This window comes from Gopherus evgoodei, chromosome 9, assembly GCF_007399415.2.
Source record: "Gopherus evgoodei ecotype Sinaloan lineage chromosome 9, rGopEvg1_v1.p, whole genome shotgun sequence".
Taxonomy (NCBI): Eukaryota; Metazoa; Chordata; order Testudines; family Testudinidae; genus Gopherus; species Gopherus evgoodei.
Genome location: NC_044330.1, coordinates 15,582,213 through 15,588,374, shown reverse-complemented (window position 1 = coordinate 15,588,374; position 6,162 = coordinate 15,582,213).

The following is a 6,162-nucleotide window of genomic DNA, read 5'->3' as shown; positions in this document are numbered from 1 at the left end:
CTAGGACAATCCACATGGCGGGGCTGCCCCACAGCTACAGCCCCTGGAATCCTGGGCAGTCCAGCCACCCACCAAGTGACCTATCAGAAAACCAGGGCAAAAGTTCATTGAACCAAAAACATTTCAGTGAAACATTTAGTTTTAGATTAATCTGCATTTACTAACCAAAAATCATTTTACTGGCAAATACCCAACCAGCTCTAGTAAAAACCCCTTTTAAATCATCTTGGCCTTCAGAACATGGTGAATGCCACTGAGTTTCTGTGAAATGAATACTCCAATCCAGGGGAATTTTAAAGGGCAATTGTTTCAGAGAACGCCTGCCCTCCATGATAAGTTACAGTTGCATTTATAAACTCCATCTAAAATCACTAACTTCTCTACAAAACAGCATTGTGTCTGACTGATAGACTGCTCACAAAGAAACCCGCTCAACACACCAGGGAGAGATTAAAGCAGATTCCAGGGGCCGGAGACAGCTTGAACAGAGCAGATAATCAATGGCAGACCACAGAACTGTCTTCTGTGAGACCCATTGAGGCCGATCCGATTTGCTTCCAAATTGAAAGTCATCTATTCCATAGACTATTCAGTAGCGTAGTGCATCCAGAAATTAAGTACATGATCTTGCACAGTCCTAGCTAAGACAGGTTGTGGGGATTGAACATGAGCCAGCATCACCTAAATTACCCATCAGTTCTGGATCAATATTTTAACATGTGATTCTTTTAAGCCAGGAGAGATCTGAGTTCAATTACTTTACAATTCTCTTTTTTGCTACAGAATCTGGATCGAACACAAGAAAATATTTCCTTTTAAATACTCTCATTCTCATCTGAACTGAGGGAAGAAAGGATGGTTTCCAAACAGATCAATCATAAAAGTGCAGCTGTCAGCATATTTTTAATACATCATCATATAACTGGAATGGAAGGACTGGCATTTCATCAGCACTATCCTCTGAAGTTATAAATACTCTGTGAATAGATACAGTTGCACTTGTAAAATTTAAACAATATCCAGACTACAAAGTACATTAACATGCCACTGTGTAAGGGCCATGGAAATAGTCCTGAGCAGGAAAATTCAGATCTGGTTTTTGAATCTCTGACAAAGGCCAGGAAGGTGTTTCAATCCAGTTCCATCTCTAATAGGCTATTTCAACCAATGCTGTTTTACCAGGCCTCTCCAGTGGGCTTTTCCCTGGGCCTTTTCTCTTGTGTGAAGCAGGAATAATCATATATGTCTAATAGTCTTAAATCACTTGATTTTTGACTGGACACAAAATAAAGTTCAGAGTTGTAGGGGCAGTTACTGCTGTAGACACAGAAGCCTTGTATACACTTACTGGGGGATCAACGTGTGGCAATCAATGCATCAGCGGTCGATTTAACGGGTCCTGTCTAGTAAGACCTGCTAAATCAACTGCCAATCGCTCTCCCATTGACTCCTGTACTCCACCGGAATAAGAAGAGTAAAGGAAGTTGATGGGAGAGTGTCTCACGTCGACATAGCGTAGTGTGGACCCCGTGTTAAGTAGATCTAAGCACGTCACCTTGAGTTACGCTATTTGTGTAACACAAACTGTATAGCTTTGATCAACTTTCCCCTGTAGAGTAGACAAGGCCTGAGTCTGCTATAAACTTTCTACCAGCAGTCTGACTGCACTCAGCCACTACCTCTCTCCTTCAGCCAGTCTGCTCCATGATCTCTGGTCACAAGACGGGGATTTTCCTTTCGTGAGAGACAGCACAATTTAGTAGTCTGAGAAACTGTTCCCAGCTCTGACACTGTCTTCCTTTGTGGCCATGGTCAAGTCACACAGGCCAAAATTTTCAAACTTGGGTGCTCAGAGCTAGGCACCTAATTCAGAGACATGAATGTAGGTACTTACCTTTATACAACTCACATCTGAAAATGTAGTAAGCCCTAACCATTCTGTAACTTTTTCTTTGATGAAGTGGGGATAATCACATATAACAACAATTCAGAGGGCTGTGGCACAATCAGGAAGTTGATGTTTGTCAAGTGCTATGTCAGTCCTAGAATACACCAGAATACACACAAATCCCTCCTAGCTGTGGGATTTGTAGGTACTCAGCCTACAAAGAGAGAAGGTAAATTAATTAACAAACTTGATGTTTCATCAACAGTGATGCTGCTACAAAGGGGACGGAGATGTTTCTTTCCAGTAGGGAATTGCATTCCTTTGAGGACTGAGGGCTTGGCTACACTAGAGAGTTGCAGCGCTGGTGAGGGGGTTACAGCGCTGCAACTTAGGATGTGGTCACACTTGCAAAGCACGGCCAGCGCTGCAACACCCTGGTTGCAGCGCTGGCTGTACACCCGGTCGAGCCTCGGGTGTAGCGATTGCAGTGCTGGTGATCCAGTGCTGGTCAGCAAGTGTGGACCCCACCAGCGCTTTTATTGACCTCTGGGGTATAAGGAGGTATCCCAGAATTCCTGTCCACAACAAACCAGAAGAAAGGGAGAGCTCGGAGTTCAGCCAAACTGCTTATTTAAAAAACAAACACAGCTCCTGTTTGCTGAGTGAGCGGAGGCAGGCAGGGGAATTACTTTGGAATGTTCACAGCTGTTTGCTTGAAGAGAGAAACAGCACACTCACACGGCAGAGGGGAAGGGGGAAGTCCGTGTTGAGCAGTTGCTTATCTGGTCTGGTGGGTATTTAGGAGTGCATAATTTGCATTTAGTGAATGAGAGAGGAGTGGGGGAAGGGGGTCAGAACTTTTAAAATGATTGAAGCTAGGCACTGTGTGTCTTCCAGTCCTTAGAACTTGCAAGGCAGGGAGCTGAGAACAGTATCAACTCCAAAAATCCATTCTGTCTGTCTCCTCCACGCTCCCTGTCACATTCCACCCCACCCCCCTCTTTTGAAAAGCATGTTGCAGCCACTTGAATGCTGGGATAGCTGCCCACAATGCACCACTCCCAACAGCGCTGCAAATGCTGCAAATGTGGCCACACTGCAGCGCTGGTAGCTGTCAGTGTGGCCACACTGCAGCGCTGGCCCTACACAGCTGTACGAACACAGCTGTAACTACCAGCGCTGCAAAACTGTAAGTGTAGCCATACCCCTAGATTGGAAAAATGGGGAAATATAGCAGATTTTCCATCAAACGCTCAATTTTCTCTTTGAACACTGTGTAGACACAAACCACAGATGAATATTTTGGAATCTTTAATCCAAGCACAACACCCCTATCCCCCCAGCATTTCTCTTTCCTTTTTGTACATTGGGCTCGGTGTAGGTAATGTCCCTCTGACCGCTTTCATAGCTCTGTCTGAGCCCTTTGTCAGAGCTAAGGTTTAAAAGTGCAGCTGATACATGTATGGGAGTTAATTCTGAAATTGCTATACACTGGTAAAACGGGTCTTAATACTGCATGGTGCTGAGTGTCTCTGGAGAGGTGCTGAGGACCCTAATTTGAGAAGAGGCCGGAACTGGGAACTCAACAGAACTGAGGGTACTCAGCACCTGGCATGATCAGACCCATAAACTGTTTCTTGGTCGACTGAATGTCCATGTTCATATTTGGGCATAGGCATGTGGTCTGAGGGTAAACCAGCTCAGATTTAAAAAAAAGGCCCACAACTCAGACATCCCCTCCCAGAACTCAAATGGAGGTCTTTTCCTGAGGTCTGAGCAAAGCTTGGATAGCTTTCTTTATTCTGTGGATGTGATGAATCTGCACAGTGTCATTGATTCCTACTTGAATCTGGCAGTTTCTTCTGGATCTGTTTTACAAACAAATCTGGTTTTGAAATTTTGTGTGAACTCTAGATACTTTAATATTCACCTACATTTAGAGAGCTGGTGCAGATACCATTCACTGTGCTCCCTGTAGATATGAACCAGATGTAAATAGAGAAAGGAAGATCTGGACATTTCCCCTGAATACTCACAGGGATGAGCACAATCTCATCAGAGACTCCTTGAAAAGTCCAGCTCTTCGGACCTGTACAGTAAGTTCCAATGATCCCTTAAGTCCCTACTCTTGGCACCCATCCTCTGACAATCTACAGATTCTTGGCTGGGTAAGACAGAAAAAAATCTAAAGTTCCACTAGTTACTTTCAAATGCAAAGCTATAGCTATCTGTGATCTACTGTTATTTAAGCGAATGTGCTATTCGTTAGTTTGTGTATTTATATTGATTATTAGACTTGGTATTAACATTGATGTCTTGGCACTCAGGACAATCAATGCTTTTATTTACAGTGCATATTAGCATTACTATAAAGTTAATACCCAGTCCAGTCTGTTCCGTGTATTTTGTGAATGCAGCTTCCTGGCAATTTCACTAGCATTTCTTCCTCACTTTCTTTCATATGGGAGCTGTTATTCTCCACTGGTAAAATTGGACTAACAACAAAATACCCCACAAGGGTGTTGTGGGGATTAATATTTGAATGGAGCTGAGCAAATCATTCAGAATGAATAATTTACGTGTTAAATTTATCTCCATTTTCTCTCCACAGAATGTTTGAGAGCCAATCACTTAATTCGCAAATTAAATAACTAACCAACTTTGCATATTCCAATATTAGCGGTAGATAATACCCTCTGCTGGCAACGTGCCACTAAATTAAAGCTAGTGCTGTTGAATTCAAAGTTGTGTTTACAGTTTACAAAAGATAGATACTCTCTGGGGTACAATGCATGCTAAATGGTTACCAGAGTGCATTGAGGCTAACACAAAGGGAGGGAGGCAGGAAACAAACCTGGATTTGTGAGCTGAACCATGGTGAGATCACCGGTTGGTTGTATGTATCCTGCAATGTTTTATCTGTGGTGCTAAAGATCTGTGCTTCAAACTGTGGGCTCTGGCTCAGTATGTAGTTTGCTCTGCCTTCAGTGGCTATCTATTCAATATATAGTTTTTATTAGGGGTTAGTTACACATAGTTCACCGTGTAGTCTGGAGTTCTTTGTGCCCCTCCTCCCAACCCTTGAAGTAAGAAATGAATTTAGTCCTTTTGAAAGCAAAGATGGGATGATCACACAGGAGACTTCCAGAGTACAGCATGGGCAGTGACAGTGCAAATGTCTTCATACTGCTTCTCCAGCGTGCCTCAACCCTGGACTGGAGGGACTGGACTTGATTCTGATCCCACTTACACCAGTGTAAATCCATTAACGCTAACAAAGTTACTCCTGATTTACACTGGTATGATTGAGATCAGAATCAAGCCCATGCATTCTACAGTGAGAAAATAGGAGTCAGATATGCATTTTTTCAAATCTACAGCCTTTCTATTGATTTTGCCAGCAAAAATGCCAGCTTGGGTGACTGAATATCTGTCTGCTATATCATTGCCTGGGGCAACCAGCTACTCTCTGAGTAGCGACAGATGTCTGGAACCTTGCAGGTTGTTGTTTTTTTATGGTGGAGAAGAAATCAGTAGGGTGGCATCTAGGTATGTGTAATTTGTTGTATTTATACATATACAGCGGTCCTGGAACAAAGGTGGTCAACCAGTACACTGGGGAATCCCTTCGTTCAGGAATCTCAGCCTAATACCCTTGCTCAGTTCCCGGAAAGCAGCTGTGCCTCAAGAATTTACTCCAGTCTGAGGCCATGACAAAGAGCAAACTCCCCTTCTACTCACACAGTTCCCTCTAACCAGAACTTTGCGTAATCAACACTAGCACCACACAGCATGTCTTCCCAAGGCTGAAATTTGTTAACACACTAAGTAAAAAAAAAAAATTAGACTACATATAGCAGCGCCACCTGGTGACATCTGCCATAACACAACTAATTTCACATAGATGACCCTACAACCACTGAATGGTAACAATATTTAGCTGCTATCGGTTTGAGATGGATTTGAACCAGTGGCTGACTTGAATACTGGCTAATTAATTTTCATATAGAATGTGGATTTTGAAAGATGCCTTTTGCTCTCTTTTGTAGTTCTCCATATTAAGGTCAAGGTGTTAATTTTACTTCCGTTATGTGCTTTGGTATTGTATACTAGCTGCAGCAAATGGTTAAAGTACTGTATTAGATTCTATTCCCCTCCTCCTGCGTGAAGGATAATTCAGAGGACTAGACAGCTTGTGTGAATGAATCTGTATAGCAAAGAGCAGCATGAATGATTGATTGCTTTAGACTCCTCTGAGCCTGTGTAACGCTTTC